Here is an 11,474-nt window from a genome sequence, read left to right as displayed (position 1 = left end):
CTGGGAATCATAGAATCATAGAATCACTTTGGTTGGAAAAGCCCTTTGAGATCATCAAGTCCAACCTTTAGCCTAACCCTGCCATCCCACCACTAAACCCTGGCCCTAAGCACCTCATCCATCCTTCTTTTCAATCCCTCCAAGGAAGACACGTTTCGCTTGGTGTCACTCCTAAGCGGCGACCAACGGGCCTTGGTCCCCTGTGCTCCTGCTCACAGAAAATCAACCAGAGATTCAGGTCCAGGAACTGGGAGGCAGGTTTTTCTCCTGGGGGCAACCAGAGAAGCCAAAAAGGAAGACACGGGCAAGCGCATGCATTTTATGGCCAATTTCCTTGGGCTGTTATCTAAATGCCACAAAGCCTCCCAGCAGGATAAGGCCCACAAAAGCACAGAGCAGACAGACGGACGGACGGATGACACTGATGATGCACAGCCCAAAGAACGCCAAGTTATTTTCGTGTGAGCGACTTTGCAAGCGCTCAAAGCTGACTCAGTTCTCTGCCTCTCCTCCCTTCAAGCCAGGGGCCAAACTGGAGCCACTCCAACCCGAGGGGGGGGAAGGGGGGGTCTCGGAAAAGCCAACAGGCCGGGTCTTCTTCACACGGCTCTGCATGAGGGTCCACACTCGTGCAAACCACCGGCAGCTTGGAGCAAATCAGTAGCTGACCTCCAGGGGCTGGTGGCTTCCCACGGCTCCCAGCTGGGCCACGCTTGGCAGAGCAGAGTTATGAGCATCTTAGGATGGACTTGGGTGGGATGGGAGAGGGAGAGGACACGCTGGGCCCTCTCCCACCCCCAGCCTCTCAACACATTAGGATCACCCTCCATCCCCATCGCCTTGTGCTCCGTTATCGATGGGCCGGAAAGAGGAGGATGGACTTTGGAGCAGGGGGATTGAGTGCGGGCTGGAGAAGAGGGTGGTAGGGAGCTTGGACCCTTCCCCACAGCCCTGATGATTTGCTGCCAGTGAGAACCAAACTCCATCTCCGCAATCTGCAGAAACCACTTTTGCTCTCCTGCAGCACAGCCCTGGGCAGAAAGCAGCCCCCCCTCCAGGGCCAAAGGCCCTCCGACAGCCTGGTAAAACAGTGGGGGAGCATCTCTGCCTCCATCCCAAAGACCTCCAGAACCTCTTTTAAGCTGTCTGGGGAAGAGACTTTGCAGAAGTTCAGAACCCCCAGGAGATCCGTGGGACAGCATTTTTCGATGCCCCCAGCTCTTCATGACCACCCAAGGTGAGGTGGTTTGCAGGAACCCCACCAGTTGCCCCATTTGGGCATCTCCCAAAGGGAAGAACGCTTTTTCTGCCATGCTGCTTTCCTCCCTCCCGGTCCCAGAGCTGACACCACTCCCCGACCCAGCAGCACATGTGGGAGGACCCTGCAAGCCTTCAAAGCTCTGTCTGGGGAGAGACGAAAGGCCGGTTAAACTCCTGGCTGGAGATGAAAGGAAACGCTCCCCTCCACGGCTGGAACGAGTTGCTGGTGCTTTGGAGTCGGGTTTGAGGCCCATTTCCTGAGCGCCATGGCAGGAGCTTTCATTTGTAGAGGGGCTTTGCTAACGAGCCATGGGGCTGTCATGAGAGCAGATGTCCAGATCGTCCATGGCACATCGGTGCATCCCCGAGCACGCCGGGAGGACGCTGGGCTCTGCAGGAGGGGCAGCCTGGATGCTCCAGCGGCTGAGGCTGGTGCTCCCATCCTCTGTATCTCCACCGGAGAGGGCTCCCAGCACAGCCCAGCGGGACCCCAATGCCCTTTGGGGGTGACAAAGCCACAAGTGAAGATGGGCTGTCCAGCCAGGGCTGGCAGCAGGGTGGGGGGGAGCAGAAAGGGGAGATTTCAACTCCTGCACCAAGCACGGATACATAGCCCAGGGCTGAGGAGCGGCTGGCTTGGGCGGATGCGAGCGACAGATTTTACTCATTTTGTCAAAGGAAATTCTATTCCGATTAAAACCCGTTTGATCTCGACGGAGAAGGGGGGTAGGGTGGGGGTAGGATTGGGTTTCTCTCCAATTGTTGGGCTTTATTGGGCTAATGTATCAGCTAAAAGCTTCCAAGTAAGATTTAAAGGAGGGAAAGGCAAGGGCATGAGCTGCAAAATCTGGAGATGACTTCAAGGGGTTTATTAAAAAAAGGGATGCGCTGCACGGCACGGAGCAGGAAGGGATCAAGGCGCTCGTCCAGCGCCACGCGTACAGGTGGAGTGCAGAGCCAGGTACCCTGGTACCCCCACCCGCTGCCACAAGCACCCCGGGGCTGTCCCCTCTCTTCTCACCATGTGCCTATATCTCACCGCTGTGTTGGGACGGGCTTACCGGACGTCCAAGCTGAGCCCAAGATGTCGAGACAGTCAACATCAAAGGGGTTCGCGTGCATTAAGCTGCGTGGCTGCCCGAGGGACAGAGCTAAATCATAGAATCGCAGAATCATAGAATGGTTTGGGTGGGAAGGGACCCCTAGAGGTCACCCAGCCCAACCCCCCTGCAGGAGCAGGGACACCTTGAACCACATCAGGTTGCTCCCGTCCAACCTGGCCTGGGATGTTTGAAGGCGGGGAAGGGGTTGGGTAATGTTTGAAGAAATAACGTCAGGGTCGGGGAAACACAGACGGACCTGAACGCACGGTCCTGGGCAGAGGGGCCCGAGGCAGTGGGAAAATCAGGGCTGCTACGGAGCCGATTCAAGCACCGACAGGCAGAAAGGCACCGGCCAGGGAGCAGGGCTGGCCACAGGGGCCCCCAACCCCGTGTCTCCAGCAAGCAGTTCCTACGCTGATGCATCCCACTTCATCCACTCCCAAAGCAGTTATGAGTTCAAATTGAGCAATTCTGGTTAGAATAAAAGGTCAAGCCATGGAAAACTGCAGCTGAGAGGACTTGGGGTGGTGAACCCATGCATCCCTCTGTCCCCAGGATGGATCCTCTGCCACAAATGCCCATCCAGTTTGACCTGGCAGCAAAGGGGACGGGGCAGCCCACACCAGCAACCCGCTGTCCTCACTAATCCTTCCCAAGACCTAACCTACATCCCTGCTCTAGTTTAAGCCTATTACTTCTTTTCCCATCTGGACTGGACAAGAAGAGTAGATCGCCCCTCTCTGCTGTAAATCAGCCCCCAAAGACCATGGTCAGGTCTTCTCTCAATGGTTCCTTCTCCAGACCAAGCAACAAAGACATTTTCGGACTCACCATAGGTTGTGCCTCGCTGGAAAAGCCGTAGCTGCTGCTCAGCCATCCCCGTCGTTCTCTGCAGGTCTCTCTGCGCCGCTGCCGACTTCCACCAAGCACGGTACCGGGTGAGCGCAGGCACGCAGCGATGGGCAGCAACGGGTGAAAGCTGGCCAAGGCAAGAAGAGCATCTTGGTGGAAGAACTCCCAACTCACTGCAGGTTGGGTTGCTTGTAGGGCTGGGCTGCCTGCCCCCGCCGGGGCAGCTGAATGCCCCGGCTCGTTTGCCAAAGGGTTGATTCCTCCCCATCAAGGAATGAGAGTCCCCCAGCTCCTTACCTTCTCCTCCATCACCTGAAATAAAAGGGGTTGTCCAGGCTGTAACATAAAAGGGAACGTGTCCTGTGGTGCAAAGCACTGCAGGGTTGGGTGTTTGTAGGGGAACAAGGAAGGGCCTGTTGAAATTTTGGGGTTTTTGGAGGACTGGAGAGAGCACTGTGAGTTGGGGGACATGGGCAAGGGGCCATCTTTCGAGGGAGGCCATGATAAAACATAAGCTGAAATGAGTGATGATGAGCATGGGTTAAACTGAACACGTAGCTAAAGTTTGAGTCTTTTGCTAGGGAACTGCTTTTTTGAGATGGAGAGAGGGAAAACCCCACTGAAAAATCCCATTTACATGTAGAAAGGAAAAGAATCAGAGAAAATATCTCTGTCTTGGAGATCCCTGGAGGGATAAAACCAGAATTGTCCTACGCCAGGTTGAATTAGACCCAGCTAAAGAAGTTCAGCTTGAAGGTCCTTCAGGTCTATACACAAAAAGAGGACAAAAAAGAAGATTCCATCTGTGCAATACAGATAAGACTGAGCTTAAAGATCATTTAGACGTCTCCCTAAATGACTCCACGATGCAGTGAGGAGGATGAGGACGCAGGAAGGGCGCATCACCAGGAGGAGTTTATGGAGGCGAAGGCGTCGTGTGCCGGAGCGCTGAAACCTTGATCTGTACTAAACATCGCGGCTTGGTGGAAAATAAAACCAACTGGGTCAAGACAGTAAATACGGAGCTTCTACTGCCAGAAGGGCGAGAGAAGCAAGCGAGCGCGACCCCGGCGGCGCTCAGGGTTTGGAGGAAATCTGGAAGGCAAAAAGTATCAAAGATAGGGAGATAATTGGATTAAAATGGCACCGAACGAGCTCACCTCGGGCTAACCTGATAATTGCCTTTGATCAAAATTATATTCCGAACAAAGGCTGCGCAGTCGATCTCCTCTGCCTGGACTTTATTAACACACTTGATAAATTGCTCCGTAGGTTCTTGTAGGGAATCTGGAGAAAAGGGGGGATTGAACTGGGAAGGAATGGGCTGAAAGGGGAGGCATGGGGCTCTTGTGGAAGACGGACTGCCACCAGCTTGGGGTCCCTCGGGGGCTGGCTGGGGAGAGGCTTCCTTACCGTTTTCATTTGCCTAAAAGCTGGAGGGAAGGTAAAAGCAATTTGCCAGTGACACAACGCCCTCGCGACGCAAAGGCACTGGCAGCGCAGATCACCCAAGCGCATTTCTGCGCCTATTAAAAGATCGGAGGCACAAAAAACCAGAACAAGACCAAACGTAAACTCAGCATTTGGAAATACAACCCCCTCGACAAAGCCTTCTTGACGCCGCCGGCACTTGCAAGGTGGACATCCCATTTTTCCCGATCCCCTTCCTGGGTGAAGCAGCCTCCCAAGCAGAATTTGGCGGATCCCATCCCACCCCACCAAGCAAATCTTCCCCAGAGTGGGAAAACAAACAAAAAAAATCTGATCTGGAAAGGTGGAGGAGCATGCGTTGGCCTGGTGGCCTTTGGGGTGTCCATCCCAAACCCTGCACACCCCAAACCAACTCTACCTTCCAGGCACTGGGCAAATAGGGGAGGAATTTTTTTTTATTTGAGGGTTGATTTTTAGCTTTGGAGCCCTCAGCTTCGGGACCTTGCTACCAACCCGCAAGATTTTTTAATATAATTATTCCCGGAATAAATTCTCTCCCACAAGGCCTTTAAACCACTGAACTGTGTCAAGGAGCTGCGGGCCAAGAGACATGTCCTGGCACAGGGTTGGCTCAGTGAGATGTTCTCAGCTACATCAGGCGTGGAGGAAACAGGATCTGGTGGAGGAGCTGGTGGAGGTTCTGGTGGAGCTTCTGGTGGAGGAGCTCGCAGCCCGAGCGCTCGCAGGAGGAGGAGAAGGGCACCCGTTTCATTGCTTGCCTTTTCCTTCGCAGTCGTGGTTTAATCTGCAGCGACCACCCCAGCTCATTCTTGGCTTTTTAGCCCTTTCTTCATTTCTTTGCTCCTTCGTTCTTGGTTTAGGAGGAAGATGAGCGACAACCCTTCCGTGAAAAGCTGTTGCCAGCCCAGCTCAGCTCCAAGCCCGTAGTGTGGGCTGTCCCAGGAGAGGACCAGAGCCTCCAGGCAGCTCCAAACTGTGGAATAAGCTCCGTGGAGGTGCCAGGACCATCCGATAACCTCTTTGCAAAGCTGTGGCTTGGCTCCTTTTGGCTGCACATCCCCGCTCTCCATAAATAATGTCTCAAAGGCTCTTCCTAGATACTCCGCTTCAACCCGGCAATTTTCAGCCTCCTTGTTAAATATTGGAACCATATTGAATCATTTTACTCACTTGGTTGTTCTCCAAACTGAAAGATGTCCTAAAAATAACTATTCCCAGTTCTGTGTGTGATGCTCAACCCGCCCCCCCCCCGACCATGGCTGCCTCCCAGCTCCGTCTGCGCTTCGGTTAGCTTATCCCAACACTAAATCAGCTCAGCTGGGGACTTTTAATCCCACTGCTAATTTCTACCAAACCCCACCTCTGCCTGTTGGCTTGTGAGAAGCACAAGGCAGGACCACAAATTCCCTTGGGAAGAACATCAGCAGGATTTAGCGCTGAAGATGATGACCAGGAGGACCCTGTCCAGGCTCACGCCCTGAGTCCAGCATCCACCCAGCTTGGGGTATGGCATTTGGGAGCAAGGAGACGCCTCTAGGGTTGCTTGCTCCAGCAAAGACGCCTTCTGCAAGGACTCTTCCTTGACGTGCTTCCCTTGGGCAGGTTGTCCTGTCCTCTCTGCCCTCTCCTGACCCAGAGCCACACTCAAGATTGGGGCTGGATGCAGCGAGACCTTACAGTTGTCCCTGCCATGAGAGGGTGCCAGACCAAAGCTCCCTTCTAGCCTTCTTTTATGCTTTTAGCCTATACTGGCCATGCCAAACACCATCCCCGCCTGCCACATCCATGGTCACATCCACATCCACTGCTACCCTTCACCCACCACCTCCAGTCCTGTCCTGTGTCCAGGGCTACCCCGTGCCTGCCACCTCCAGCTCGTTGCTGTGCTGGCCTCATCCAGCGATGCCTCTGAAGCAGCACTGCCCCAGCCTCACGTCCAAATCCACCCCATGCCTGCTACATCTCGCTCCAGCCAGCACACGATGGCATACAGCTCCCTCCTGCTCCGATCGGGACGTTGCGTGCAAGGGCTGCGGTTATTAAAATGGTATTTGGGGGATTTTTTCTTCTTTTTTTTTTTTTTTTTTTTTTTTATTTTACAACCCCCAGCCAGTAAACAAAGAGCAAATATGTGCTGAGTCGGCTCCCTCCTCGCAGGGCGGGCCGGCTCCGCTGCAAGGCTGGGGACTGCGCTTGCAGCAAAGCGTGCATCTGGGCAGATCCGCACGGCAGGGCTGCGGGGCTGAGGTCCCCCCTTTCCTGCAAGCCTTGTCACACGGGTCCCCTCTCCTCCGCTCTGCAGTGCAGACGGATTCCCCTTCTCAGCACCCACACTGCCAGGCGATGATGGGTCCTGCACGCACAGCTTTGGCCAAGGGGCAGCATGAGACCCAATGTGGCACTGCCAAGCTGGATGCACCCTGAGGGAACATGGACCTAGCGTCCAGGCAGACGTTTGACCCTCTTGCCTACATGGCTGCTCCCTCCCAGCACCACACTCCCAGCCCAGCCATGCTTAGGACCATCCATGGCCACCTCAAGGATGGCTGAAGACCTCTCTGCCCCGGCTGCATGGAGCCCCAGGCTCTGCCCCAACCCTAGAGCTGTTGGACAGCCCTAAACACAGCCCCAAAGCCCACTTAAGAGGACACACGGCCAAGCTTTATGGACCCAACACACCAAGGATGGCACCATCCTGGCCAGCAGGCGCTGAGCATCCTTCTCCACCCAAGCCCACCTTTGAAGGCCCATGTTCAGCAGCTCCAGCGAGGCTCATCTGCAGAGGCCTCCACGTCTGGCGGGGCTGCAGCGCTCGAAGCCTTTGAAACGCCGCTTCCGTCCTCCCCACATCTTGAAAGCAGATTGCTAAAATGCAAAAAATCTGTTGTTTTCGTTAATGTTGCTTTGAATATCTTCAAGCACTGCTCAGGCAGGAAGGTGGGATCAGGGCCACTGAGGCGGGCAAGCAACGGACCCTCTGGGAGGGTGCCACGACCCCGATGGTGGGTCTCAGCAAGCTGTTGGAGACCCGCAGCGGTGGTGTGACAGCAGGGTCCTTCCAACACCAAAGGTCCTCTGCGAGCCCCAACACACGTACCAAATCCAGCAGACGCTGCCCGATTTCGGAAGGCTTCCTCATGCTGCCAAGTGCCAGGCGATACGAACGCCGCTGCTCCTCCAACTAAGCGAAAACCAGGCAATCACATGAAAAAGGTCCTGCTGGATGGTAAAGCCTGGTCCAGCCTGCGAGTGGGGCTGGGATCGCCAAGATTTTGGGGAGCCTGCAGGTAGAGAAGGTGCTCTCATGGCAAGATGATGGACTCAAGTCTGCCTGGGGGGTTGCTCTGGCCCTTTAGAGCCACAGGGGACCTCTGCTCCCCTCATATCCTAACGCCAGAGGGATGAGCAGGTAATGTGGGCTGGGGTGCTGCCCTGCCTAGCTTAGAGCAAGAGCTGGAAACCTTTCCCCAGGAGAGGAGAAGGCTTCTACCCTCCTGACCGGGGCAGTCCAGGGATGTTCCACCCTTCCTTTGAGGGTGTCTGGATCCACCGAGCTGCAAAACCCATCCTGTAGCACCCAGGGGACTTGGATTCCCCACTGCAAATCAAGCAGAGAAGGAAAATCCCTCCCCTTCATCCCCACTTCGGCCCTTGAAGCCACCCCGAGAGGTGGTTTTGTGGCTGTGAACCCACCAAGAGAGGCAGCGGGACCAGAGAGCATGGCATGACACCCGGCGCCGCTGTGCCAGCATCCAGGAGCAGCGCTGGCGATGCCCAGCGGGCACCCACATCCCTGAGCACCCCACGAGGGCAGAGCCAGCCAGAGGCACCGCAGGACCGGGCTGAGCTCCTCAGTGGCCTCCACGCAGCCCCCAGCCCAAGGGACACCCTGGAGCGTGGTGACACAGTGCTGGGGACCTGCTGCAGCTCCAAGCTCAGCCCCAGGACCTGGGGAAGGGGATAGGGCTGGTGGGAGAAAGAAATACCCCCACCACCCCCCCAGAAGGGCTCATGCAGCGTCCCCGGGTGCGGGTGCCACAGGGCTGTCAGCCCGTGTCACCTCCCCGTCGCTGGCAGAGACTTGGTGGCTCCTCAGCAGAACAAAACCAGCTGGGATTTCAGCACGAAGGAGCTGGGAGCGGTGCCAGGAGCAGCCTCCTGGGGCAGGAGCAGCTCCCAGAGCCGCCTGTGAGACCCCATCGAGGGAAGGAGAGCCCCAAAATGTCCCGCGGTGGCTGCCAGCCGCAGGTCACCGCTCTGCCAGGCCCTCCAGCCACCCTGGGATGGGGCAGAGGTGTGCGAGGAGGACTTCTGCAGACCTCAGTCTGCAAGGAAACGGAGGTTTTGGCCCGGATGGTGGCGTCACCACGGTGGGAGCTGGTGGTCCCAAACGGGTCCAGCCTCATCCCCCCCACCACCCCCCCGGAGTTTCAAGGAGACCCTCAGCTGGGTGTACATCCCCATGATGTGGGTGCCATGGGGGTGAAGATCTTGCTCCTGGGGAGGCCTCCAGCTCTCCCCCAGCCATGGCCGGGCCACTGCTGCCCTCCACCGGCCACTTCCCACCCTGCACCCATGGGTTCTCCCAGCCAGGCTGGGGGCTCACCCCACCTCCCACAACCCTCCCTCCCGTGCTGCCAAAAGCTGCTGATGCCGGGGTGGGGGGACCCTTTCTGCCCCCCCTCCCTGGAGAACTCTCACCTTTCGCCCCAGAAGCCCCCAGCGAAGCCGTTCCGGGTCCCCCCAGAGAAGGTGGCCACTTGCGCTGTCGAGGATGCGGCTGAGCCCGGCAAACTCGTTTCATTTGTAATCAGAGTCAGAGCAGAGCTCGCCGCACAGCAACGCCGGCCGGCGCTCCCAACCGCAGGGCTGCGGAGCCTCGGACTCTTCCCTCCTGCAGGAAAAGCATCAAAGGGGAGACGGCATCCCAGCGCTTCCCAAATTTATTCCAAATGCTCTAATTACCGCGGCCTCCCACCAGCCGCTGCACTCGCAGACGATCAGGGATCAAGATGCCTCCCCCTGCCCCAATCCTCGGTGACCCAGGGGACTGGGTCGCGGGTGGGGACACGGGGTCCTGGTCCCGGCCTCAGCGACCAATTTGTGCCACTGGGCAGAACTGGGAGGGGAGGAGCGGCTCAAGGGCGCGATGCCCAGCCCGCAGCCAGGTTTGGAGAGGAGGGATGCGTCCACCGAACTTCCCGCCAACCTTCAGCATGGAATTTAAGACACGGCCTTACAATTCCCCTCCCTTCTCAGCTTCTGAAAAACTGCTTCCTCTTTCCCAAAATCCTAGGAGGAAGAAGAGGCGCAGGATTCCCCCTCGTCTGCCCACGGTGAATGCCCTAAGCGCAGGAGCCTGCTCGGAGCACGCTTACCAGCTGAGACCACCCGGGCAGAGAGGCGGCTCACTCCGAGACCCCAGCTGGCATTCCGGCAGGAGCTAATTGCTCATCCAACCCCGGCAATTTTTAGACCAGGCCTAACACCAGAAGCACAAGCACGGCGGGAAGCTTCTGTGTGCCGGGAGCTAGAGGGGATTTGGGAATCTCACCTGCGGGTGCAGGCGATTTTTACGCCTCCTGCGTGAATCCAGGTGAGGTTGCTCAGCGGCGACAGCGCTGGGGCTGCCGGGGGTGGGTGCCCCCACGCAGGACGGGTGCCCCCACGCTGAGCTTCCTCCCAGCCCGCTGCTCCTTCACTGCTCCCTGGAGCAATGGGGGGCTGGGTTTTCTCTGCTGAGGGCTGGGCAGCGCTTACCCCCCCACCCTTGGAGAGGGCAAGAGCGAATGCACAGCCCCCACCGGTGTGAGCCTGGTCATACACCAAAACACGAACCCTTGCCCCGTCCATGGCATCGAACCTGCTGCCTGGCCGAAGCAGCAGGCTGTTGATCCTTGCACCCATCACCAGGACTCGTTTGCAGAGGACCCACCCCCCCCATCTCTCTCAGCCCATTCCTAAATGGGCACCAAGCTCTCCCGGCAGCCCACGCCACCTGAAATCCCAGAGGGTCTTCACAGCGTCCTTTTTTATCTCCAGCCTTTAGGAAACGGATGGCTTAATCCAAACTCCTTCGCCTTCAGAGGGACGCAGCCTAGATGAAACGCGTCTGATCACCGACGAGATCAGATAAGCGAGTTCTCTCTTCAGGCTGCGGACACGGGCGAGAGGAATCAGAGGCCGACAGGGGAAAATAAAACAAAGATCTGCCTGGGAGAGCCAGGATCACCACCAGGCTCATTAGCCCACGCCAACATCAAGTTCTGGCCAAGCTGCTGAGAGGGGAAGGACTGGGAGAAGGCTGGAAGAGACCGGGGCTGCCTTGTTCCAACAGCAGAAATAAAATCTGGAAGTCCCAAAGAGGGGAAAAAAAAAAAGCCAGCACCCTGTCCCTGAGCTGTCAGCGCAGTTTTCCGCGGGAAGATGAAATCTTGCCTCCCCCCAGCCTATTCCACGCCCCCCACCGCTACACCACCAAAGGCTGCGATTTTCCAACTCGAATTTTAAGTTCCCAGGCGGCCTCGTTTGCAAAGAGACGGGCGATGCTGCTTGTGACCCCGCTGGATTTGGCAATCCCCATCCTACGTCCGATCCCGTGCCCAGCAACGCGCCGGGTAGACGAGCGATGCTCTTAGGGCCGCAGCTGCGCTTCGCCGCGAGAAATCAAAAGCCCTGTACACAAACCCACCCTTGGTGGGATCACCGAGAGGGGAAAATCTGCGGCTCAAGGGCGATCCCGCATGGCTGAGTTACACCTCAGGGATGTAGGAGGGGAAGACAAGACTTGGCAACTCCGGCTTCAGA

At 57.0% G+C, this 11,474-nt stretch overlaps 1 long non-coding RNA gene across 3 annotated transcripts in view; it reads right to left on the bottom strand.

The window, feature by feature from the left end:
• Nucleotides 1-10,021, bottom strand: part of LOC118453027 — an 18,838-nt gene extending 8,817 nt beyond the window's left edge. For 2 of the 3 annotated variants that reach the window (XR_004842910.1, XR_004842909.1), the window contains exons 1-3: nucleotides 9,369-10,021; nucleotides 7,405-7,532; nucleotides 3,195-3,527 (exon numbers count right to left, since the gene is read on the bottom strand). This is a non-coding gene — a long non-coding RNA (uncharacterized LOC118453027). Of the gene's footprint in view, nucleotides 1-113; nucleotides 248-3,194; nucleotides 3,528-7,404; nucleotides 7,533-9,368 lie in introns of all 3 variants that reach the window. The other variant, XR_004842911.1, reaches the window with a different exon arrangement.
• Between the last annotated feature and the right edge of the window lie 1,453 nt (nucleotides 10,022-11,474).

The sequence above is a fragment of the Egretta garzetta genome, unplaced genomic scaffold (assembly GCF_000687185.1).
Source record: "Egretta garzetta isolate BGI_Z169 unplaced genomic scaffold, ASM68718v1 scaffold799, whole genome shotgun sequence".
In the NCBI taxonomy this organism is placed as follows: domain Eukaryota; kingdom Metazoa; phylum Chordata; class Aves; order Pelecaniformes; family Ardeidae; genus Egretta; species Egretta garzetta.
Note: the sequence above shows the minus strand (reverse complement) of the source record. Positions and strands in the feature narration are given on the sequence as shown.